General features: G+C 48.3%; 3 protein-coding genes across 3 annotated transcripts in view; all 3 read right to left on the bottom strand.

The window, feature by feature from the left end:
• Positions 1–25,336, bottom strand: part of LOC147662837 (uncharacterized) — a 254,639-nt gene extending 229,303 nt beyond the window's left edge. The window contains exon 1 of the mRNA XM_086950868.1: positions 25,243–25,336. The gene's annotated coding sequence lies outside the window, so the exon portion shown is untranslated. The remainder of the gene's footprint in view (positions 1–25,242) is intronic.
• Positions 1–25,341, bottom strand: part of LOC147662838 (uncharacterized) — a 188,758-nt gene extending 163,417 nt beyond the window's left edge. Inside the window, exon 1 of the mRNA XM_086950867.1 lies at positions 25,243–25,341. The gene's annotated coding sequence lies outside the window, so the exon portion shown is untranslated. The remainder of the gene's footprint in view (positions 1–25,242) is intronic.
• The window catches only part of LOC147662839 (uncharacterized), a 38,195-nt gene extending 12,827 nt beyond the window's left edge, over positions 1–25,368 (bottom strand). Inside the window, exon 1 of the mRNA XM_086950870.1 lies at positions 25,243–25,368. The gene's annotated coding sequence lies outside the window, so the exon portion shown is untranslated. The remainder of the gene's footprint in view (positions 1–25,242) is intronic.
• Between the last annotated feature and the right edge of the window lie 1,895 nt (positions 25,369–27,263).

The following is a 27,263-nucleotide window of genomic DNA, read 5'->3' on the forward strand; positions in this document are numbered from 1 at the left end:
TACTGCCCTCCATGTGACCAGCCAACAAGATCAGAAAGGCCGCTATGCCAGCGAGTTCCACATGTATGAATGGCCAGCAACATTCAGAGACTACATTTCCCTCATATTGGTGTGATCTTCTTGATAACTTTAAACAACTTTTGCAACCAATCTATGCCCGTTTAGATTCTATAGATTGCACTTAAGGTCATCCCCTCTGATGTCTGTAAAACTCTTAAAAAACTAAAATTGTGAAAGTCATAATTTGCGTTTTAATTGTGAAAACATGATCCTTGGTCGTGAGTTAGCTAAATCACCCTCTACTTCCATTGGTCATCCTTGTGTTGAAAATCAGTTGGCCCCCAGCAGGGATCCTATAGGTCCAGACCATGTAGATTTGGTCCCTAGGTGTTGCCCACCGCAGGTGACCATATCAGATTCTATGCGTAAGGGGCAATCACACAACTTATCAAGACCACAGGTTATGGTAAATCTCCCGTCTACTCAGGCCAATAGCAGACCAAATCAACAATACATGAACTTCCCTCCTGCAGCTTGTCACTATGTTCAAATTTTAGTCAACGTGCCTTTATTACGTCCTAATCTTAGAAAATCTTCAGTGTCGAGCCAAGGCTCGACACTGGATGACTCAAAACTCTAATCAAGGTCATCTCATCCAAAATCATTTGATAATGGCCAGAAGAACGCAGTGAATTGGGTCTGATGTAAAAACAACCGATAATGACTGGTTATTTTAACCTTTGATAATGAATGGCTAGTGAGAGACCCATTAGGGAGTTTACCGGTTGCCCCTTCACTCCATTCTCAGATGTATGCAGTCTCGTTTGGCGTTTTTTAAAGGTCTGCACCAGTATGTAGTTCCACCGTACTCACTCAGGTCCTTTCTTTAGTGAGAACTGGTCATAAGCCTGCCCAGGTGGCTTTTGATGCCCTTGCTCTATCAAATAGGTACCCATTGTTGGACGATATGGAGGCATGTGAATGACTGAACTTTCCACTAAATTATTTGCCTCCTCAGTCTGTTCTTTATAACGATTTTCAAATGGTTTCTGGTTTGGTACCCGTGGAGAGGGTTCAGTTGGTTATTTTAGATCCACTAAGCAGTATTACATCCTTACCAATTGACCCTACATCATCCTTCTCACAAGTACCAACAGCAATTTGGTCGCAGGAGTCCCTAAGTGATATAAAGTTTCTCTCTAGGAATATAGCGGGCTATGAAAACAAAAAGGATAATCAAAATTGGTATAAAGTGTTTACGAATTCTGATATTATCTGCTTTCAGGAAAATTGGACAGAGCAGTCTATCTATAAACGGCTACAGCTCTTTTGTTACGCCAGCAGTTCCATCAGCAGCAGGCAGATCTAAAGGAGGCTTACTCAGAATTGCAGCAAACTAATGATTTGTTGCTAGTCCATTTTATGCATCATAACTACGGAAACATTTCAAACTGTTTTTCATTAACTTGGGACCTAGTTATAATAAACCTGTATCACCCCATGACTGGTCAACCCCTCCCCACTTTTCAACTTACTGGAGTTACCTTGACATCTGATTTTACAATTATTCAGACTAATTTTAAGAGATGAATTAAGTCCTACATAGCCGAGTTGACAGAGTTCAGTGATCATGCTTTTTTTGTTTTGTTTGGCCTCTTTCTGCTAAGTCAAGCTCTATATTTGCCCCAAAACTGATTCGGAGTAGGAAGAGTGGATCTACTCTTAAATGGGAGAACATGAACCCTATTTCCTTCCTCCCAAAGGATGTAAAGGAGGTGTTACCTGACACTGAATCCTGCTAAGACACCAACACTGATAGTCATCAAGTAGTAATAGCATTTAGTAAAATTCTAACATCTATAAGTTCCAAGATTTTCAAGAAAAAGGGGGGTCGCAGAATAGCTGGGCAGGGTGTAATTAGGGATTAATAAACAACAAGGTCCACATCTAGAAGGTTTCCTGTGAGCCAGAGTATATCAGGCATACACAGTATTTGTTAAAATACCCCTCACACACCAAAAGGGCCCTTGGTGTCATGCTTCATCATCATTATTAATCCCTAATTACACCCTGCCCAGCTATTCTGCGACCCCCTTTTTCTTGAAAAATCTTGGAAGAGCACTTTTTACTTCCATTCTGTTAAGAACCTTTGCACTTGCTCAAGGCAATTTACTCTTTGGAAATATTGCCCTCATACAAGGAGTACGGACTATGAACCACATTGTCTAAGATGTATAGGCATTGGTATTCAAAGCTCTTCTTCGCCAGATGATGGTAAGTCTGGGTTTGCATACAAAGTGAGATAACATTTATGCTGCACAAATATATGCCTTTGATTAATTACCTTTCTTTCAATTCTCTCGTCCCTCTGCAGGATTGCTCTTCCTAGACCCACCTCTCCTGAAAGATCGCCCAGGTGGTCCTTCGTTGTCTCTCCACTCCTTGCGGGTAGTGGAATCCCCAGTTAGTCTCTGTGGTCTGGTGTCGCTGTGCCCTATTGGAGTGAAAAGACAACATCTTCGCTCCTGTGGATTTTGGATTACCTTGTCCTGACACTTTGGACAGAAGGTCAGGTTCTGATACACAGTACGCAACGAGAGGCAATTCAACACCCACCGCGCTAGGGGGACGATCATCGACACTGAGGCTCCACATGTCAGCCGCTATTCCTACACAGCCCAACACCACGGATCACCCTGATCGTCGTCTGCCTGCGTCTCCGAGCTGTGGTCCCCCCAATTCGGCACCAGGAATCGGAGTGCAGGGGGGAGAGGCCTAGGCGTGGAAGTATTGGCAGGGAGGTGGCTCGCGCCATCCTGAGGAAACCACACACGGCTGTCTGGACCTGGTGCCCCTCGCCGCACCGATCTGCATCCCTTTCCCGCCGGGGCCCCATCTCACCGATCCCTCTGGGGCTAGGGTGGACGGCCAGACGGGCGGCCATTAACTTCAGAGCCGCAAGCCCAAAAGAGGGCGATTGTTAGCAGCACAGCTTCATCACCCAGCGCTCGCGGCCGCCCATCAAGCGAGCTACAAACCTGCTGCCAAAGTCTGCCGCCGACCCACCAGATATTAGCAGAGGCTATACTACGGCCCGCCACAGTCGTTGGCCCCTCCTCCCGTCCGGTGCCAGGCCTCGAGGCATGCTTCGGAGGGCCCCAGAGAGACAAACATTGTAATAAGGTGACCACAGGAGTGCTGTGCGTTTAAGCAAACAGTCAATAGTACTAAGGCCACGGAAGTGACCAGTAGTTGAGGACGCGGCCGCCTGTACTGCACTCACCATCGACAGGGAACCCATCAAGTCGCCATACAAGAGCTGCAACTAAAGGTACGGTCCCTAGAAAGCAAAACGGACGATGTGGAAGGCCGCTCTCGAAGGAGCAATATCCGCATTTTAAACCTGCCAGAGGGAGCATAAGGGGCTAACCCTGTTAGACACATGGAAACATGGATGAAGACATTCACCTGGACGGCGGATCTGCCTCCATATTTTTCCATAGATAGGGCACATTGAGTGCCGGCCCTTAAACCACCACCAGGCTCGCCACCCCGGCCCTTCCTCCTGAAATTGCTTTACTATCAAGACAGAAACACTATCCTCAGAGCGGCCAGACAGAAGGGACCACTTCAAGTGGAGGATAAACACGTAATGCTATTCCCAGACTACTCTCGCGCCGTTCAACAGCCTTCTTGGCAGTCAAGCGTATTTTATGGCAAAGAAACGTACAATGCACTCTCCTTTTCCCGGCCCGCTTGAAAATCCTGCATGATGGAGCTGCTCATTTCTTCACTGACCTAGCGGAAGCCAGTGACTGGGTGGAACAATGGCTCTCAGGATCTGACGCTCGCAGCAACCACAGACCCGTGAGCAGCCACAAACGTCAACACAGGAAAGTCACCCTTACACAGCTGAGCTCACACACGTATTCCCTCACCCAGCGCTCCCCTGACCTGGAACAAATAATAGCAGAATGTAGGAGAGCACTGCAAGCAGCAGCAGCAGGGAGATCGAAAGAAGACAACTCAGATGCGGAAAAAGCCCCTCACCCATTCACCTCCAAAGAAGAAATAAGTGACGCCCACTCTTCCCGGGACGGCTCAGTCACACCCCCCATTGTCACTCCACAAACAGCAGATACGCAGACCAAACCTTTTGCATGTCCAAAGGGAAACCTGCGTACTCACCTTTATTCCCGTTGGTAGGATTCCCCCGTACTGACAAAATTATACTACCCGTGCCCTACAAGTATGGACCGATTCCTCTATCACAGAAATGGAATCCCTGTTTGAAGATGGACAGCTAATGACATACGCCCGCTTGACAGAACTATATGACCTTCCCCCAGGGCAGTTCCTTCTGCATCTGCAGCTAATAGACAATAGCCGCCCATTTTGGGATCCACATGCGGGAGAACCCCCTACGCACCCAGTAATTCATGCCATACTTCATATGGGGGTGGGCAGACACTTAGTGACCTGGCTATACAAAGCTGTTCGGGAACTGACCCTCTGCCCACTGAACACATTTTGACATACATGGGAGGATAAAATATGTCATAAAGAATTGGAAAAAGCCCTAGAGTACCCCAAGAAAGTCTCCAGAAATGCATGCTTCAGGAACATCCAATTCAATATACTTCATAGGGCATACCTCACCCCAAAGTAACGATTCTACCCTGACACACACTTTGCCTGCCCTCGATGCCAGACTATATGTTCTGGGATTGCCCAAGTATTAACCACTACTGGGACCGTTTACACCACACACTTCGGGAGACAACAAACAATCTGACCCTCTCCTCATGGGAAGCCAGTGCCCTCTGCATGTCCCGCAGGCGTAAGGGCCCCCTGAGGCTGCCTGGATGGGGCCATGAAGAAATGGGGCGCAGCAGAGGAGGAGGTGCTACGGGAGGAGGAAGTGAGGGGAATACATAAACACCCCATTTCCCTAGATTGAGCACAACTGATGCACCGATTTATTCACGAAACAACGTAACCATCCTCATTGACACATCCCCTGCGCAGACTACACAAGTATCTCCTCAGAGGCAGGCAGGCGATAATACATGACCAGACATCGACACATAATACGGGCAATACTGTGTGACGGTCACAGACCCCCATAGAACACATACAACATGCTCTACACGGTCCCCCCCAGGTGGCTGACATAGTACCATGGACAGTAACCACAACCAATCACCTTCAACAAGTAACTCCGCACCAGATTCCCCCAGTTCACCCCCATGGCTTATGGTTTTTTTCCCCACACTGAAGATCCAGAATCCGATGAAATCTCAATGGAAACATGCAAATCCAATACCGGGCGAGAACGCACCATAAGGGAACACAGAAGGAGCACACGAAGATCTCTGACTCAAAAACTGACCTGCACAGCCGAGGGCTCATACACGTCCTTTCACCTCATCAGAGGTCGGTCATGAGATAACCCTCGAGACGACTATCATGCTGTGTCTGCAATGTTAAAACATGTACAAGTGATTTTTTGATGTGATTTCTCGATGACTATTAGACAAAGATCAATGTAATTCCAAGATTAAATAATTTCTGTTGTTGGTATACTCAATGTGTGGAAATGTAAAAACCAAATAAAAAAATGTAAAACAAAAAAAACTAAAGTAATTTGAATTACTACCAGACTGTATAGGACAAACATCCCACCCATTGCAAATTATATATCTGTCTAGTTGTACCCTTATTTGGTGAGCATAGGGATATATTTGCGATCTCTGGGATTGGTCTAAGCCCCCATACCTGGTGCAAGCAGTAAGGTGGTCTGCATGATGAGTGTAAACTTAGTTTACGCAGGGTTGCATGTCAGGCACTACTGTATTTCTAGAACAGTCCTCTCTGCCGGAATTCTCCTCTCTGCATCAAAGGGGGCGGAACACCATTTATAGGATAACACTATTGTACTGGAGATGCTACCATGTTATGGCTAAATATTAGGCGCTGTTGCAAAACGAGCAAAGAAAACAGTTTATCAAGTTATACATTCTAGACGACCTTGTACAAAATGTGTAGATAAAATCCCACGAAGAGTAACTGAATAACAAACATGGGAACTCGTTGACTGGAGGCCAATCAACCAGCCCTTGGAGAGTGCTTGGAGACCCGGGCCACAACAGTTGGCAATTAGCTGCAGGCAAGCAACATCCAGGCAAAATCCACCAAGTGATAGTCCCCTTCCTAAAGCACAACAAGCCCCAGGCCACCACAAGCTTGCAGATAATCCAGTTGCAGCCCCCCACCCCAATAGTTCTTCTTGTTAATGTCCCAGCGTCGAACCAGCGTAGTATGTTTCCAATCCCCAAAGCGTCTTTAACTCCTAAAAGCACATCCCCAGTGGTTATACCCACAATGACCTATGAAGATGAGGCCACCTTTGAAATGCACAGGCCCTCTCTAAATGTTGTCATGTCTGACCTCCTACACTGGCAGGCTTCAACAGTATCTTTAGAGGGGCCACAACCCTGCCACTTGGAATGCAGGTGCCAATTCCACCCCCTCTTAACCAACACAGGAAGGCCCCTCAGAGTGAGAGATCTACAGTATACCCTGAGTCCCTAGTTTATAACCGTCTTATCAGAAATTGCACAGATGTAGCCATCGCCCCAGCAGCCAGCTGTGAATTGGAGACAGGTGGATAGACATAAAGAGCCATGAGTACAAACATTCCCACTTCCCCAAAGTGGTATTTCCAACATCATAATGTCAAATTCACTCGCACCACCGGAGCAGGTTCACCATTACGAACTCATCGATATAAAGTTTCTCTCTAGGAATATAGCGGGCTATGAAAACAAAAAGGATAATCAAAATTGGTATAAAGTGTTTACGAATTCTGATATTATCTGCTGGCTATGAAAACAAAAAGGATAATCAAAATTGGTATAAAGTGTTTACGAATTCTGATATTATCTGCTTTCAGGAAAATTGGACAGAGCAGTCTATCTATAAACGGCAATATTTACAAAAAGGGGTGGTGAGGGACAGAGTCTCTGAATTAAACAGAAAGCTCTCACCCAGTCAAAAGATCAGGGCTAGATCCAACACCGTTTTTTAGCTCACTGCACCATCCCAGTTTCAGAACCTGACTGTATGCAAATTAGTCTGTTCCTGTCCCAGTGCATGATGGGAACAGGACAAACCAAACTACAGAAGCCAATTCTTACACTGGGAAGGAAACAAGCTCCCGGGGACCGGTTTCTGGCATTACAGCCGTCTTCGGCCCGGTTTGCTTGAATCCTGATGGTGCAATGAGCAAGGGTCTCACATCTGAGAATACCCTTCCACGCTTAGGGTGGACAAAAATATTTACAAAAAGGGGTGGTGAGGGACAGAGTCTCTGAATTAAACAGAAAGCTCTCACCCAGTCAAAAGATCAGGGCTAGATCCAACACCGTTTTTTAGCTCACTGCACCATCCCAGTTTCAGAACCTGACTGTATGCAAATTAGTCTGTTCCTGTCCCAGTGCATGATGGGAACAGGACAAACCAAACTACAGAAGCCAATTCTTACACTGGGAAGGAAACAAGCTCCCGGGGACCGGTTTCTGGCATTACAGCCGTCTTCGGCCCGGTTTGCTTGAATCCTGATGGTGCAATGAGCAAGGGTCTCACATCTGAGAATACCCTTCCACGCTTGGGGTGGACAAAAATATTTACAAAAAGGGGTGGTGAGGGACAGAGTCTCTGAATTAAACAGAAAGCTCTCACCCAGTCAAAAGATCAGGGCTAGATCCAACACCGTTTTTTAGCTCACTGCACCATCCCAGTTTCAGAACCTGACTGTATGCAAATTAGTCTGTTCCTGTCCCAGTGCATGATGGGAACAGGACAAACCAAACTACAGAAGCCAATTCTTACACTGGGAAGGAAACAAGCTCCCGGGGACCGGTTTCTGGCATTATAAATAACGGTGATGGATCAAGCCCTGATCTTTGGACTGGGTAAGAGTGGTCTGCTCAATTCAGACACTCTGTTCATCACCACCCCCTTTTGTAAATCGATTTTGGCCACTATAGGTGTGGCAGGGTATACTCAGACATGAGTCCCTTTCTCACTGCTCCATCAGGATTCAAGCAAGCCGGGCCGAAGAGGCTGAAATGCCAGAAACCGGTCCCCGGTAGCTTGTCTCCTTTCTGGTAAAGAATTGGCTTGGTAGTTTAGTCTGCCCTGTTCCCATGATGCACTGGGCCAGGGACAGACTGATTTGCATATAGCCAGGTTCTGAGCTGGGATGGGGCAGTGAGATAAATAACGGTGATGGATCAAGCCCTGATCTTTGGACTGGGTAAGAGTGGTCTGCTCAATTCAGACACTCTGTTCATCACCACCCCCTTTTGTAAATCGATTTTGGCCACTATAGGTGTGGCAGGGTATACTCAGACATGAGTCCCTTTCTCACTGCTCCATCAGGATTCAAGCAAGCCGGGCCGAAGAGGCTGAAATGCCAGAAACCGGTCCCCGGTAGCTTGTCTCCTTTCTGGTAAAGAATTGGCTTGGTAGTTTAGTCTGCCCTGTTCCCATGATGCACTGGGCCAGGGACAGACTGATTTGCATATAGCCAGGTTCTGAGCTGGGATGGGGCAGTGAGATAAATAACGGTGATGGATCAAGCCCTGATCTTTGGACTGGGTAAGAGTGGTCTGCTCAATTCAGACACTCTGTTCATCACCACCCCCTTTTGTAAATCGATTTTGGCCACTATAGGTGTGGCAGGGTATACTCAGACATGAGTCCCTTTCTCACTGCTCCATCAGGATTCAAGCAAGCCGGGCCGAAGAGGCTGAAATGCCAGAAACCGGTCCCCGGTAGCTTGTCTCCTTTCTGGTAAAGAATTGGCTTGGTAGTTTAGTCTGCCCTGTTCCCATGATGCACTGGGCCAGGGACAGACTGATTTGCATATAGCCAGGTTCTGAGCTGGGATGGGGCAGTGAGATAAATAACGGTGATGGATCAAGCCCTGATCTTTGGACTGGGTAAGAGTGGTCTGCTCAATTCAGACACTCTGTTCATCACCACCCCCTTTTGTAAATCGATTTTGGCCACTATAGGTGTGGCAGGGTATACTCAGACATGAGTCCCTTTCTCACTGCTCCATCAGGATTCAAGCAAGCCGGGCCGAAGAGGCTGAAATGCCAGAAACCGGTCCCCGGTAGCTTGTCTCCTTTCTGGTAAAGAATTGGCTTGGTAGTTTAGTCTGCCCTGTTCCCATGATGCACTGGGCCAGGGACAGACTGATTTGCATATAGCCAGGTTCTGAGCTGGGATGGGGCAGTGAGATAAATAACGGTGATGGATCAAGCCCTGATCTTTGGACTGGGTAAGAGTGGTCTGCTCAATTCAGACACTCTGTTCATCACCACCCCCTTTTGTATATCTATAAACGGCTACAGCTCTTTTGTTACGCCAGCAGTTCCATCAGCAGCAGGCAGATCTAAAGGAGGCTTACTCAGAATTGCAGCAAACTAATGATTTGTTGCTAGTCCATTTTATGCATCATAACTACGGAAACATTTCAAACTGTTTTTCATTAACTTGGGACCTAGTTATAATAAACCTGTATCACCCCATGACTGGTCAACCCCTCCCCACTTTTCAACTTACTGGAGTTACCTTGACATCTGATTTTACAATTATTCAGACTAATTTTAAGAGATGAATTAAGTCCTACATAGCCGAGTTGACAGAGTTCAGTGATCATGCTTTTTTTGTTTTGTTTGGCCTCTTTCTGCTAAGTCAAGCTCTATATTTGCCCCAAAACTGATTCGGAGTAGGAAGAGTGGATCTACTCTTAAATGGGAGAAAATGAACCCTATTTCCTTCCTCCCAAAGGATGTAAAGGAGGTGTTACCTGACACTGAATCCTGCTAAGACACCAACACTGATAGTCATCAAGTAGTAATAGCATTTAGTAAAATTCTAACATCTATAAGTTCCAAGATTTTCAAGAAAAAGGGGGGTCGCAGAATAGCTGGGCAGGGTGTAATTAGGGATTAATAAACAACAAGGTCCACATCTAGAAGGTTTCCTGTGAGCCAGAGTATATCAGGCATACACAGTATTTGTTAAAATACCCCTCACACACCAAAAGGGCCCTTGGTGTCATGCTTCATCATCATTATTAATCCCTAATTACACCCTGCCCAGCTATTCTGCGACCCCCTTTTTCTTGAAAAATCTTGGAAGAGCACTTTTTACTTCCATTCTGTTAAGAACCTTTGCACTTGCTCAAGGCAATTTACTCTTTGGAAATATTGCCCTCATACAAGGAGTACGGACTATGAACCACATTGTCTAAGATGTATAGGCATTGGTATTCAAAGCTCTTCTTCGCCAGATGATGGTAAGTCTGGGTTTGCATACAAAGTGAGATAACATTTATGCTGCACAAATGTATGCCTTTGATTAATTACCTTTCTTTCAATTCTCTCGTCCCTCTGCAGGATTGCTCTTCCTAGACCCACCTCTCCTGAAAGATCGCCCAGGTGGTCCTTCGTTGTCTCTCCACTCCTTGCGGGTAGTGGAATCCCCAGTTAGTCTCTGTGGTCTGGTGTCGCTGTGCCCTATTGGAGTGAAAAGACAACATCTTCGCTCCTGTGGATTTTGGATTACCTTGTCCTGACACTTTGGACAGAAGGTCAGGTTCTGATACACAGTACGCAACGAGAGGCAATTCAACACCCACCGCGCTAGGGGGACGATCATCGACACTGAGGCTCCACATGTCAGCCGCTATTCCTACACAGCCCAACACCACGGATCACCCTGATCGTCGTCTGCCTGCGTCTCCGAGCTGTGGTCCCCCCATTTCGGCACCAGGAATCGGAGTGCAGGGGGGAGAGGCCTAGGCGTGGAAGTATTGGCAGGGAGGTGGCTCGCGCCATCCTGAGGAAACCACACACGGCTGTCTGGACCTGGTGCCCCTCGCCGCACCGATCTGCATCCCTTTCCCGCCGGGGCCCCATCTCACCGATCCCTCTGGGGCTAGGGTGGACGGCCAGACGGGCGGCCATTAACTTCAGAGCCGCAAGCCCAAAAGAGGGCGATTGTTAGCAGCACAGCTTCATCACCCAGCGCTCGCGGCCGCCCATCAAGCGAGCTACAAACCTGCTGCCAAAGTCTGCCGCCGACCCACCAGATATTAGCAGAGGCTATACTACGGCCCGCCACAGTCGTTGGCCCCTCCTCCCGTCCGGTGCCAGGCCTCGAGGCATGCTTCGGAGGGCCCCAGAGAGACAAACATTGTAATAAGGTGACCACAGGAGTGCTGTGCGTTTAAGCAAACAGTCAATAGTACTAAGGCCACGGAAGTGACCAGTAGTTGAGGACGCGGCCGCCTGTACTGCACTCACCATCGACAGGGAACCCATCAAGTCGCCATACAAGAGCTGCAACTAAAGGTACGGTCCCTAGAAAGCAAAACGGACGATATGGAAGGCCGCTCTCGAAGGAGCAATATCCGCATTTTAAACCTGCCAGAGGGAGCATAAGGGGCTAACCCTGTTAGACACATGGAAACATGGATGAAGACATTCACCTGGACGGCGGATCTGCCTCCATATTTTTCCATAGATAGGGCACATTGAGTGCCGGCCCTTAAACCACCACCAGGCTCGCCACCCCGGCCTTTCCTCCTGAAATTGCTTTACTATCAAGACAGAAACACTATCCTCAGAGCGGCCAGACAGAAGGGACCACTTCAAGTGGAGGATAAACACGTAATGCTATTCCCAGACTACTCTCGCGCCGTTCAACAGCCTTCTTGGCAGTCAAGCGTATTTTATGGCAAAGAAACGTACAATGCACTCTCCTTTTCCCGGCCCGCTTGAAAATCCTGCATGATGGAGCTGCTCATTTCTTCACTGACCTAGCGGAAGCCAGTGACTGGGTGGAACAATGGCTCTCAGGATCTGACGCTCGCAGCAACCACAGACCCGTGAGCAGCCACAAACGTCAACACAGGAAAGTCACCCTTACACAGCTGAGCTCACACACGTATTCCCTCACCCAGCGCTCCCCTGACCTGGAACAAATAATAGCAGAATGTAGGAGAGCACTGCAAGCAGCAGCAGCAGGGAGATCGAAAGAAGACAACTCAGATGCGGAAAAAGCCCCTCACCCATTCACCTCCAAAGAAGAAATAAGTGACGCCCACTCTTCCCGGGACGGCTCAGTCACACCCCCCATTGTCACTCCACAAACAGCAGATACGCAGACCAAACCTTTTGCATGTCCAAAGGGAAACCTGCGTACTCACCTTTATTCCCGTTGGTAGGATTCCCCCGTACTGACAAAATTATACTACCCGTGCCCTACAAGTATGGACCGATTCCTCTATCACAGAAATGGAATCCCTGTTTGAAGATGGACAGCTAATGACATACGCCCGCTTGACAGAACTATATGACCTTCCCCCAGGGCAGTTCCTTCTGCATCTGCAGCTAATAGACAATAGCCGCCCATTTTGGGATCCACATGCGGGAGAACCCCCTACGCACCCAGTAATTCATGCCATACTTCATATGGGGGTGGGCAGACACTTAGTGACCTGGCTATACAAAGCTGTTCGGGAACTGACCCTCTGCCCACTGAACACATTTTGACATACATGGGAGGATAAAATATGTCATAAAGAATTGGAAAAAGCCCTAGAGTACCCCAAGAAAGTCTCCAGAAATGCATGCTTCAGGAACATCCAATTCAATATACTTCATAGGGCATACCTCACCCCAAAGTAACGATTCTACCCTGACACACACTTTGCCTGCCCTCGATGCCAGACTATATGTTCTGGGATTGCCCAAGTATTAACCACTACTGGGACCGTTTACACCACACACTTCGGGAGACAACAAACAATCTGACCCTCTCCTCATGGGAAGCCAGTGCCCTCTGCATGTCCCGCAGGCGTAAGGGCCCCCTGAGGCTGCCTGGATGGGGCCATGAAGAAATGGGGCGCAGCAGAGGAGGAGGTGCTACGGGAGGAGGAAGTGAGGGGAATACATAAACACCCCATTTCCCTAGATTGAGCACAACTGATGCACCGATTTATTCACGAAACAACGTAACCATCCTCATTGACACATCCCCTGCGCAGACTACACAAGTATCTCCTCAGAGGCAGGTAGGCGATAATACATGACCAGACATCGACACATAATACGGGCAATACTGTGTGACGGTCACAGACCCCCATAGAACACATACAACATGCTCTACACGGTCCCCCCCAGGTGGCTGACATAGTACCATGGACAGTAACCACAACCAATCACCTTCAACAAGTAACTCCGCACCAGATTCCCCCAGTTCACCCCCATGGCTTATGGTTTTTTCCCCACACTGAAGGTCCAGAATCCGGTGAAATCTCAATGGAAACATGCAAATCCAATACCGGGCGAGAACGCACCATAAGGGAACACAGAAGGAGCACACGAAGATCTCTGACTCAAAAACTGACCTGCACAGCCGAGGGCTCATACACATCCTTTCACCTCATCAGAGGTCGGTCATGAGATAACCCTCGAGACGACTATCATGCTGTGTCTGCAATGTTAAAACATGTACAAGTGATTTTTTGATGTGATTTCTCGATGACTATTAGACAAAGATCAATGTAATTCCAAGATTAAATAATTTCTGTTGTTGGTATACTCAATGTGTGGAAATGTAAAAACCAAATAAAAAAATGTAAAACAAAAAAAACTAAAGTAATTTGAATTACTACCAGACTGTATAGGACAAACATCCCACCCATTGCAAATTATATATCTGTCTAGTTGTACCCTTATTTGGTGAGCATAGGGATATATTTGCGATCTCTGGGATTGGCCTAAGCCCCCATACCTGGTGCAAGCAGTAAGGTGGTCTGCATGATGAGTGTAAACTTAGTTTACGCAGGGTTGCATGTCAGGCACTACTGTAATTCCAGAACAGTCCTCTCTGCCGGAATTCTCCTCTCTGCATCCAACGGTACAGAACACCATTTATAGGATAAAACTATTGTGCTGGAGATGCTACCATGTTATGGCTAAATATTAGGCGCTGTTGCAAAACGAGCAAAGAAAACAGTTTATCAAGTTATACATTCTAGACGACCTTGTACAAAATGTGTAGATAAAATCCCACGAAGAGTAACTGAATAACAAACATGGGAACTCGTTGACTGGAGGCCAATCAACCAGCCCTTGGAGAGTGCTTGGAGACCCGGGCCACAACAGTTGGCAATTAGCTGCAGGCCAGCAACATCCAGGCAAAATCCACCAAGTGATAGTCCCCTTCCTAAAGCACAACAAGCCCCAGGCCACCACAAGCTTGCAGATAATCCAGTTGCAGCCCCCCACCTCAATAGTTCTTCTTGTTAATGTCCCAGCGTCGAACCAGCGTAGTATGTTTCCAATCCACAAAGCGTCTTTAACTCCTAAAAGCACATCCCCAGTGGTTATACCCACAATGACCTATGAAGATGAGGCCACCTTTGAAATGCACAGGCCCTCTCTAAATGTTGTCATGTCTGACCTCCTACACTGGCAGGCTTCAACAGTATCTTTAGAGGGGCCACAACCCTGCCACTTGGAATGCAGGTGCCAATTCCACCCCTTCTTAACCAACACAGGAAGGCCCCTCAGAGTGAGAGGTCTACAGTATACCCTGAGTCCCTAGTTTATAACCGTCTTATCAGAAATTGCACAGATGTAGCCATCGCCCCAGCAGCCAGCTGTGAATTGGAGACAGGTGGATAGGCATAAAGAGCCATGAGTACAAACATTCCCACTTCCCCAAAGTGGTATTTCCAACATCATAATGTCAAATTCACTCGCACCACCGGAGCAGGTTCACCATTACGAACTCATCGATATCAAACACTATACTGACACTCTTATGCATGCAGGAAATCCAGCTCAATGGCCTTTCCACAGATCCCTCAAGCCAATCCAATACGAGGAGCAGGCCCTACTGTAACAGACACACTACTCGGTGCCATTCACTACCAGTGCATGTAGCGTACACACACACATGCCCTACCTCAGACCAACACAGCACCCTGACTCCAGGGAGTACTCAGCTATAGCAAAAGACATGCAGCACCTTGGCAAGCATCTTCTTAAATGCCAAGCCTAGTAACAGTAACCTACACACACAGGCGCCGTCATGGCAAAACTGTGGCACATTTAAAGAACTACCTCCATGGGTGGCACAACCAGTTCTGCTGGCCCCAGCCAGGAGGTGCCCTAGGTATATGTCTTACCTCTAGACAAGGTACTTACAGCTAACTTAGCCAATCATGTATACACTAATCACCAGTATGTATATGACAAGCACATCACTTTGGCACTGAATGGCAGTGTAAAAAGCGATCAAAGTCCTTAGGCTATTACATAGATCAGCGGAAAACGGGGAGGGACAAAAGCAAAAAAAAGGGAAAGCACCCTAGAAAGGGCCAACAGAATTTATTGGGATTGGTATGTTTGATACAAAGGTAACACAGATCTGTGCAGAATGTGCATAAACACATTTATAAAGGAGGACGGTTGGAACCTGGGACCTCTTAATTATCTCACTTGAGCTGAGATTAGTAACCCGAAAATACATTGATCCCTCCCTTTGGTTCATTTACACCATTCGGTGATTGGGATTAAATCCCAGATCCATAGCTATAAAGTTGGTTCACGTATTGGTACCACTAAACAGCACATTACACCTATAACACTTGAAGACTCACATTCCAGTCACACTTAAATCACATTTTTAGCTCCTAAAATATAATTCAACATTTGGGGCCAGATGTAGGTAAATACTATTTACCGATTTTAAAATACCAAATTTTACCAATTCGTTATTTTAGAATCGGTAAATGGTATGTAGCTAATGATTCTGTAAAATTTACCGAATCGGTAGCATTCGGTATTTACCGATTCGGTATTTACCGAATCGGTAATTCCTATTCATTCCTATGGGCCTGATACAGACAACTCCTGAGGCGGAAGCCGGGAGGAACGATCGCCGTTTTTCAAAGCACTGAAAACTTAAAAATTAGTTTTTAATACCTGTTGTTGCACATTTCCTTGAGCACTCCCCCCTCCTTAGAGCTGCTCACACACACCGCGCAGCCGATCTTAATGCTGCCGCGGGCCTGTCAACAATTTGCCCCCATCAGCGATGGAAGTGAGGCCACGCCCACCGCCCTGAGGCCACGCCCCCCTGGATACTATATAAGACGCGCTAAATCCTAAGCCCGCATTACCTGATACAGACAACTCCTGAGGCGGAAGCCGGGAGGAACCATCGCCGTTTTTTTAAAGCAATGAAAACTTAAAAATTTGTTTTTAATACCTGTTGTTGCACATTTCCTTGAGCACTCCCCCCTCCTTAGAGCTGCTCACACACACCGCGCAGCTGATCTTAACGCTGCTGCGGGCCTGTCAACAATTTGCCGCCATCAGCGAGAGAAGTGAGGCCACGCCCACCGCCATGAGGCCACGCCCCTTCCACTTCCCCCAAAAGGATATGCATGGCGGCGCTGCGGGCGCGCCGCCAGCGGGCCGAAGACGCGCCAAAGGTAACCCCGTCTGCGCCCGTCCGCGCCAGTACGAGCCCAGGGCCCAGCCCCCCTGTTCCTCTCACCTCATTACCCATTACCTACACCTCAGACACTCTTCGGAAACTGGCAACGCGTGCCCTGGACCCCTGTCTTCACTCAATCTCTCCGGATGAGCATCATAACAAATGCAGCCATTGTTCATACAAACTCACCCCGCACTCATCCCCTAAAGCTAGGACAATCAAAATGGCTCTGCTCAACTGCAGATCCCTCCCCAAGCACAGCACCGAAATAAACCTCCTAATACTGAACAACGACATAGAAGTACTGTTTCTCACCGAAACATGGATCAATTCAGCATCCGACCCAGACATAGTCCAAGCCCTCCCTCCGGGCTATACAATTAAACATCTAGACAGACCTCAAGGATCAGGAGGCGGCTTAGCAATAATCACCAAAGCCCATCTCACCTGCCATCTCAAGGACAGTCCAGTCCTCAACTGTGAAAACGCTCACTTCTCCCTACATCTCTCCCCGGAGAAAACTCTGTCGGGTCTTCTCATATACCGACCCCCGGAACCACTTGGACAGTTCCCTAACTCCCTGGTGGAGACTGCCACCTCCCTAGCCTGTTTATCTTCCAACTTTACAGTGCTAGGAGACCTTAACATCCACTTTGATGACCCAGGGAACAAAATAGCTGGAGACCTCGAAGAAGATCTTTCAGCACTCAGCCTCTCCTTGAAAAACCTTCTGCCCACCCATAACAAGGGCCATCTCTTGGGCCCTATCTTTTCTAATATCCCAGAACTCTCCACATCCTCACCCCTACCCATCCCCTGGACAGATCACCACCTTATCTTCCTGAAAATTCCAATCTCCACCGAAATCAGCCTCAGCCTTCCACCCCAAGCACCTTCGCGCCCGTGGCACAAATTAGACACGGATGCCTGGACTAGCCAGCTCATAGCCTCCACCCCTACCCTGAATCCGGATCCCTCACTAGCAGACATCCAAATCAGAGATTGGATAGAATCGTCCCTTGACGCGGTTCTCCCCGTCAAACAGCTCCCTAGTAAGAAGGGTTCGTTCAAGTCTCCCTGGTTCACTTCGGAACTGCGTGATCTCCGAAAAAAATGCAAAAAACTCGAACGTCTCTGGAGAAAAGATTAGAACCCAAACAACAAAGAAATCTATATGAAGCAATACAAAACCCTTATCAAAAATACTCAAGCCTCCTATTACGAAGGGAAAATCCTGGCTGCCTCCAACTCCTCCAAGGAGACTTCCCGCATAGGAAAATCTCTTATGAAAGTTCCCGAACCGCAGCCTGCCGCTGGTCCCACCGGTGCCAGATGTACCCAACTCGCTGAGTTCTTCTCATCCAAAATCCTCAAGATCATAATGACTTTCCCAAACCCTATCCCCTAACCGACCTCCCAGCTGGGCCCATTGACCCAGACGCCCCCGTCCTGAAAGCCTTCCTCCCCATCTCCATCGAGAGGTTGGTGGACACTCTCAATCGTGTGAAGAGTGGATCCCCGGACGACCCAGCCCCCATGAGTAAACTCAAAGTAGTAGCCCCCACTATATCCCCCCTTCTCACTAGGCTGATAAATGCCTCTCTCTCCAGCGGGATAGTCCCTGTCAACTGGAAAAGTGCGACAGTTCGGGCACTCATCAAGAAACCACACCTAGATCCCTTGGACCCTTCAAACTTCAGACCCATCTCCCTCCTCCCAGGCATCAGCAAAGTGGCAGAGAGAATTGTAAATGAACAGCTCTCAACATTCCTAGAGAATAACAACCTCCTTTGCCACTCGCAGACAGGGTTCAGACCAGGACAGGGGACTGACACCGCCCTTCAGGCCGTAACAGAGGAGACAAGGCCCATCTTGGACTCAGGAGGATCAGTGGCAGTGATCCTCCTGGACCTGAGTGTCGCCTTCGACACGGTGGACCACACCATCCTCCTCCACCGCCTCTGAAAAACCAGCATCTCGGGGACCGCCCTGGCATGGCTAAAATCATTCTTGGAACATAGGATTTTCCAAGTGGCCGACAGCTACGGTCAGTCCAAAGCTCTCCCCCTGAACTGTGGGGTTCCTCAGGGCTCCTCCCTGAGCCCCACCCTTTTTAATGTTTACATGGCCCCCTTAGACGACATCACCTCACCATTCGGCATAAAGGTGGTCATGTACGCCGACGACACACAACTAGTCGTCTCCATCAACCAGGCCGATCAATCCATGGAGAACCTAGTCACCTGCCTGCACAATATATCTAAATGGATGGGCGACTCCAGACTCAAACTCAACGGCGAGAAATCTGAAATCATGCTCCTAGGCGACCCAAACAAACTTCCCAAAACCCTTGCATGGCCACATAGCATGGGCACCCCTCCCACACCAAAACAAGAAATCAAGAGCCTGGGTTTTTGCCTAGACCAGGACCTTAGCTTCAGAGCCCAAGCAAGAAAGACAGCCGGCACCTGTTTTGGGCTCATGCGAGCAGCCCGTAAGATCCTTCCTCTTATCCCCCCCAGTCTAGGAAAATCCTGATCCAGGGCCTTATCATATCGAGACTGGACTATGGAAACGCCCTGTACCTGGGCGCACCAGTAGCTGTCATAAAAAAACTTCAGCACGCCCAGAATGCTGCAGCAAGACTACTTACGGGGAAGAAATCAAGATGCTCAGCTAAACCCTCCCTCAAGGCGCTTCACTGGCTTCCCATCCAAGAGCGCATCGCCTTCAAAGCCTTATGCATCTCCCATAAAATCTTACAAGGCAAAGGCCCACCAATATTGAAACCTCTAATCAAGCCTCACAAATCCACCCGACAGCTCAGGTCGGACGCCCTGTTTCTGGCCAGCGTCCCTAGAATAAGGAAAGCACGCACAGGTGGCCGCCGCTTTTACACGGTCGCTCCAGACGCTGCTCCCCGCTCCGCCTGCCTGCTGAAGTGTCTCTGCATCCCCACCTCGCTCTTCCGCAAGTACCCACAGAAGTGTGAACTGAACTGCCTGAAAGGCAGGAACCTCGTTGTGCATTAGTCTGCCATAGCACTCCGCCTGCCTAACTACGCTGCTATTAATCACTTGGCATTTTGAATATTGTTGCGCTGTTATTATTGTTGTCTGCCTGATCTCACCGGTGCCTTTATCATCAAGATCGCGTTATTCGATTTCTGTGCCCCAATCCGGTTAGATCTTGGCTGAGGCCATTTTGTTATTGCTGTTGTTGTTGTTTGCTTCCTGTGCTTTCCCCGACCAGTTCCCCGCCCAGCTCCCGCCTCCCAGCTGACCACCCCTCGCCCCTCCCCCTTCTCCATCCACATATGACAGTTGTCTGTTCGCGCAGCGTTCACGCGCAGCGGACGCGCCCCATACGCGCCAAAGGTGCGCCAAAGGTAAGCCCGTCTACGCCCGTCCGCGCCTGGACCGCGCCCAGCGCCAGACCCCCTGGCCCCCGTCCCACCCACCCCACCCGCATTACATACGACGCCTCCACCCTCTTAGCAATTAACCCCGGCCGCATCCCCAACTGCGTCCAAGCCGCACCTGGCAACACCCATGGACCCTTCTCATGCAACTCCTGCAAGTATGACGGCACCAACACCAACTCCTCATCCACTAACACCAAACAGAGAGCTAACACAAACCACCTAAAATGCATCCTGCTCAACACCCGCTCGATCCACAGACACGCCATCGACCTTTGGAATCTACTAGACACCATCTCCCCGGACGTCGCCTTCCTAACAGAAACATGGATGAACGCCTCCTCAGCCCCAGACATCACCATTGCCATCCCGGAAGGCTACAAGATCATCCGCGAGGACCGCACCATCCAAACAGGAGGAGGCATCGCTATCGTCCATAAGAACTCCATCCGCATCTCAACCAGCTCAGACGTCAACCTCGCTAGCGCCGAACACCTTCACTTCCAGATCCACACCGACCCCAAGACCACACTCAGAGGCACCCTACTCTACAGGCCACCAGGACCCCGTGCACAATTCAGTGAAGACATCACTGACTTTATCACCCCACACGCCCTCCCCTCCGAGGACTACATTCTATTGGGAGACCTCAATTTTCACTTGGAAAAGAGCAACGACAGCAACACCACCACCCTCCTGGACAATCTCGCCAACCTCGGACTCAAACAACTTGTTAATACCCCCACTCACTGCGCAGGTCACACACTCGACCCTATCTTCACCTCCAGCAAACATATCTCCTTCAGTTACACCACAGTTCTCCATTGGACGGACCACAGCTGCGTTCACTTTGTCTACAAAAAGACCACAACCCACAACCATCCTCAACCTACTCTGCGAAGAAACTGGAACAAAATCACCATCGACCAGATCTCCTCATCGCTTCTCCAAAAGCCCCCTGCCCACTCTTCGAACCCCAACCAAGCAGCCATTAACCTCACTCAATGGCTAACCAACAGCGCCGACAACCTAGCACCTCTGAAAAAACGCCAAATCAAACTAGGCAGCAAAAACGCCCCCTGGTTCAACGATGATCTCAAGAAATCCAAGAAACTCTGTCGCTCCCTCGAGAAGGCCTGGAAAAAAGACCCTAACACCAGCACCAGAGACGCCTTTAAAAAGGCCACCCGCATACACCACCAACTGATCCGGACCGCCAATAAAGCCGCATTCAAAGACAGACTAGACAACAACGCCCACAACAGCAAGGAATTATTCAACATCGTCAAAGAGTTTACCAACCCCACCGCCAATTCCAACGACATCACTCCCTCGCAAACCCTTTGCGACTCCCTTGCTTCGTTCTTCCACGACAAAATCGCAGACATCCACAACAGCTTCGACAACCAACCCGAAGACCAACCCACCCAACCTGCCGTACCTTCACCCCCCTTGAACATCCTTAATGACTGGAACCCAATCTCCACTGAGGACACCATCCGCCTGATGAACTCCATCCACTCAGGATCCCCCACAGACCCATGCCCTCACCACATCTTCAACAAAGCAGACTCCATCATAGCACCACACCTCCGAGACGTCATCAACTGCTCCCTCAACTCCGCCACCTTCCCGGAAAGCTGGAAACACGCCGAACTCAGCGCCCTTCTGAAAAAACCCACAGCTGACCCCACCGAACTCAAAAACTACCGCCCCATCTCGCTCCTTCCATTCCCGGCCAAAAGTCATCGAGAAAGCTGTCAACAACCAGCTCGCCGCCTTCCTCGAAACCAACAAATCCCTCGACTCCTCACAGTCCGGCTTCCGAGCCAAACACAGCACTGAGACCGCACTCATCGCAGCAACAGACGACATTCGAACTCTACTGGACAATGGAGACACAGTCGCCCTTATCCTCCTCGACCTCTCCGCAGCTTTCGACACAGTCTGCCATAGCACCCTGTTACAACGCCTCAGAAACATCGGAATCCAAGGAAAAGCACTGGAATGGATCACCTCGTTCCTTGCCGGTAGAACTCAGAGAGTCCGCCTCCCACCATTCAAATCAGAGGCCACTGAAGTCATTTGCGGTGTACCACAAGGATCTTCACTCAGCCCCACCCTCTTCAACGTATACATGAGCCCCCTCGCGGCCATCGCACGCCAACACAACCTCAACATCATCTCCTACGCTGACGACACTTAACTGATCCTCTCACTCACCAAAGACCCTAACACCGCCAAAACCAACCTACATGAAGGAATGAAAGAAGTAGCCGAGTGGATGAAGCACAGCCGTCTGAAACTGAATTCAGACAAAACAGAAGTCCTTATCTTGGGTACCTCCCCCTCCGCCTGGGACGACTCTTGGTGGCCTGAGGCCCTTGGAAAAGCACCCATCCCGACGGACCACGCACGGAACCTGGGCGTCATTCTGGACTCCTCACTCTCGATGACCAGACAAGTCAACGCCGTATCATCATCTTGCTTCAATATTCTTCGCATGCTCAAAAAAACATTTCGCTGGATCCCCACCGAAACTAGGAAAACGGTCACCCACGCACTGGTTACAAGCCGCCTGGACTACGGAAACACCCTATACGCCGGTACCACCGCAAAACTTCAGAAAAAACTCCAACACATCCAGAACGCATCAGCCAGACTCATACTAGACATCCCGCGTAAAGACCACATTTCCGGTCACCTGAAAAACCTCCACTGGCTCCCCGTCACTAAGAGGATAACATTCCGCCTCCTAACCCACGCACACAAAGCACTCTACGAACTTGGACCCGAATGCCTCAACACACGACTCTCCTTCTACACCCCCTCCCGCCAGCTACGTTCTTCCAGCCAAGCCCTTGCTGCTGTACCTCGCATCAACAAAACCACCATGGGAGGAAGATCCTTCTCCTACCTGGCGGCTAAAACCTGGAACTCACTTCCCATTCACCTTCGCCTCACTCAGAACCACCTAGCATTCAGAAAGCAACTTAAAACCTGGATTTTTGACATGTAATTCCCCACCCTTCCTCAAGCGCCTTGAGACCCTCTGGGTATGTAGCACGCTATATAAATCAATTGAATTGAATTGAAATAAGCTCTGGAACAGCCTCCCCCTCAGCATCCGCAAAGAAAACAATCTACTCTCATTCCGCAGACTGCTGAAAACCTGGTTGTTCCCCCAATAATCCTTACCCAGGAGTACTGTCAAGCTGTTACGATAGCGCTGGGACGCCCAAGGGTAGCTACGCGCTCTATAAATCCTTAATCAAATCAATCAATCAAATCAAATACCGAATCGGTAATAGGGAGAAGACTTACAAGGGTGGCAGGGTGTCACATTGACACCCTGTTGCACCCCTGAATAGTGCATGGGTGCAGATGTGGCACACATACATGCCCTAAGGTCATGTATGTCTGCCACATGGCACTGTTAAAAAAGCACAAAATTGCTTTTTTAACGGTTTTCGTTATTTACCACCAACTTGTAGTTAACTTAGAAAAGCACTCACTTGAGTGCTTCCTACATTAAGGATTCGGTAAATTACCGAATCGGTGCGTTAAGGATTCGGTAATTTACCGATTCCTTAAAATACTGATTCAGTAAATTACTGAATCCTTCATTTTGGCCTCCTACATCTGAAAAGCCTAATACCGGTCGGTAACGGACAAAATTCAGTAATTTCGGCCGTTACCGACCGGTATTAGGCTTCCTACATCTGGCCCTTGGTAATTTATAAATAATGTTCATTACATTTCTTTTCCTGGCCATCTTTTAGAACTCTTGTTCCCTCCCATACAAATTTCTTTCTTTCACATTATGGCTGATATCTATTAATGACTTTTCTCTACCCTTCGTGTGTTTTCTCTCTGTATCCCTCTTATTTCTCTTCTGTGGCCTCTTCTTGCTTTTTCTGCTCGCTCATCTTGTTCTCCCCTTCCTGCTGAAGTGACAACTAGAGCAAAATGACTTCAAGAGTCTCTTGGAATCCTTCATGCAGGCTTCACATCATAGCACAATCCTCATCAATACACTGTTGATGAGAGAGTGAACCAACCCCTTGTAGCATTGTCATACAAGTAACCCTGGGTGCCTGTGGCAGTCACATCTTTGGAAGTCGTGCTTAAGTCTCACTCAAAGCTGCCTAATTCTTCCAAACTATGGGGAAGAAATAGAACTTCACATGTGACTTTGCTGAGACGTCTACAGTGTGCCGAGTAGTACCTGACTATTCTGCACCGAGCAGACCCTCTTACAGCAAGTAATCATAAACATTTCGGTACAGAGAGGGAAGGGCAAGAAGAGTGACTGACAGACCCGCCAACATCTGCTAAGACAAACACACTTGAAAAAGACACATTGTAGACACGCCTCATACACACACACACACAGCCTGCAAAGACAACTCTACCCTTTTCAGATGCACACACATCCAACCTGCAGAGGTACATTAAAACACAGACCTGTACGTTCCACTGCTTCAAAGGCTTCCTACCTGGCAGACCCAAGGTCAATGCACACATCCAAATTCCCTGTAGCAGACACACAACCTCTGCAGCAGATAATGCTATAAGCCAACCTATGCAGCTGAAAACTATTGTAATGACAGAGGTTTTACCTAGACTGAGATATAAAAACAGGGACAACAGGGCATGGGGCAGCAGGGGAGCCTTGACGTTTAGCTGCCTGGTGGACATGCTTCAGACACAGGGGGCAAGTCAACAAACTAACAGCGAAAGCCGAGCAAAGAGTGTGCACAGATTTCTCATAGAGAGTTAAGATGCAGTGCAATGTGAACACATTTTTCACAGTGCAGTGGCACAAATTCCTCAGTACAGTAAGATGGATTGTAGTGACACAGAAACCTTATAGTGCTGTAAAGTGCAGTGTGTACACATCTGTCAAAGTGCATTAAGATGCTGTGCATCGTGCACAGATTCCTCACAGTGCAGTAAGATGGAGTGCAGCATGCACAGATTTCTCAATCATAGTGCAGTGAAATGCAGGGCACTGTACACATATTTCTCACAGTGCATTAAGATGCAGTGCAGTGCACAGATCCTCTCCTTAAAACAAATGATGACCACAAACACCCCCAGGGCCGGAAGGAAAGGCCTCTCGAGGTCCCTGGATAGAAGAGCCCGGCTCCTGAAGGAGATTTCCTCCAGGATTATTCAGTCCATTTCTACAAACACAGCAGAAGATGCTGACAATCTCCTACCTGAGCAGAAACCTGTGCAGACATTTCCAGGCTCTCTCCTCCTCCTATGGCTGGGGTGGGGCTGGTGCAGATTTGGGGTCTGGGAGAGGTAGTGGGGGGCTGTGAGGGTCTGAAGATGAAGATAACTGCATAGACAGACAGGGCGTCCTTCCTCCCCTGCAGCAGGATGGACACAGAGGGAGAGCCCGGAAAAAATGTCAACATCTGCTGCTTGTACTGTCTCTGCCACCGCTGCCCTGGAACAGGAAACCCTTCTCCTTTTCATACAATGTGCTCAGAGGATTTCATCAGCAGGCGAGGCGCGCCCTCTGCTGGCCACTTAAAGAACCATCACATCCAGTCTCGAGTGAATCTACACAAACAAGCATTTTGTGGCAGGAAATGCCTAGGTTTTTAGATGTCTCAGAAAGTATTTACAGTTTCACTTCACATGAGCGACTTCAAAACACTGATACAGAGGACCAAAGAGTATTTACAGAAAGTTATCAACTGGAAGAGACAGTTTATATTTCATTAAATATATGAGAATATGTGATAGTGGTGCAATTAAACTGGACAGCTTATTCATTTTTCATTGAATTTTTTTAATGCTTTATTTATCAGATTTTTCAGATGATCATGGTACATAGCAAAGTAAATAGAGAAAAATACCATGCAATTTCATACACCAGTCCAAATACAGTGTGGCATAAGTCAGACTTTTTCTAATCTTCCTGTGTTTTTGGGTTATTCCTTATCATAGCTGCCAAGGTTTAGATTGCTATGAGTGACATTTCAATGACTATGAGTGACACTTTCTGGCCAGCATAATTAAGTGAAGAGGAATAAGAAAGCGTATAAATATCAGAAATTACACCCATCTGATCAACAAGAAAGTAAAACGTTTAGTGCTGCAAAGCACCAGAAATGGAAGGGCACTAACCTAGTGCCCTTGTAAAGGCAGAGGCACAACACTACTGTTAACTGCTACAACTAGTTAAAATATCTAAAACACTCCTAAAACCATTCATAAGCAATAGGTGTGTCACCTATGGTTTCACCATTACTTTTCGCCGTACATGCCATGATGTAAGGCTGTCACTGTGATATTGACTGATGGAGCTAATTCTGTTTGTCTATTTCTGTATTACATATGCAGCACCAATGGTGTAATTCATAAGGATTCATGCTGACTGCAGTGATTTCTGTCTCGAATCAGGAGGCACGCTGGACGTGAGAGGAGCTCTCTGAACTGGTGGATGTCACCAGATTCAAAGTACTAGTGTTTTGCCAGGCGACAGCAACAATTCCAAGGGGCCCAGCCCAGGCAGGTAGGGAATTGAACTAGGGACATGTTGCCACAGCCTTGGATACCTGTTGGGAGGACAGGCCAGGTGGCTCTCTCTCTCGAGTCCAGTCTTGTAGGATGTGAGAGGCCCCAACACAGATTTCCGCTGTTTCACCCTTCATAATTATAGTCAGCTAACAGTAGTCTGGGTCACAGCCTGGCAGGCTGCTGTATTTCAAAACACACTCACTGACAACTCTCAGAAGCAAAATAAAAATCACTCATTATAGCTGAGATTCCGACTGCCACGTAAGCTGGCGCACCACGTACCCACGACCTCAGTTTAGTTGCATCAGTATGGCCAGCCCTGCCACGTACTATGCATCAGGCATTAGACTAACGCAGTTTAGTGTGGTGGTCCGCATCACCGCACTGAAATCCGAAGTCACACATTATAGCGCCTCCTCAGCTGCTATAATGCACCATGACTGAGTGGCAATGCATGCTGCGCGATGTTCCCCTCGGAGCTCTCTACTTTGTTACAATGTATTGGGACTGGACACACCACGGGCCGATACAACGCGGCATCACTGAGGAGTCACTACCCAATGGCTTGGCTACTTAGATACTCAAAATATGATTGTGAAGCCTTGAGACATTTTAATAAGTGGGGGGCTGAGTCACGGGGTAACCCTGCAGTTCTGCCGGCCCACGCTACCCGTAGCGTTGCGAGTGCCAGGCATTTCAGGAAGTG

This window comes from Lissotriton vulgaris, unplaced genomic scaffold (genome assembly GCF_964263255.1).
Source record: "Lissotriton vulgaris unplaced genomic scaffold, aLisVul1.2 SCAFFOLD_1795, whole genome shotgun sequence".
NCBI classification, from domain to species: Eukaryota; Metazoa; Chordata; class Amphibia; order Caudata; family Salamandridae; genus Lissotriton; species Lissotriton vulgaris.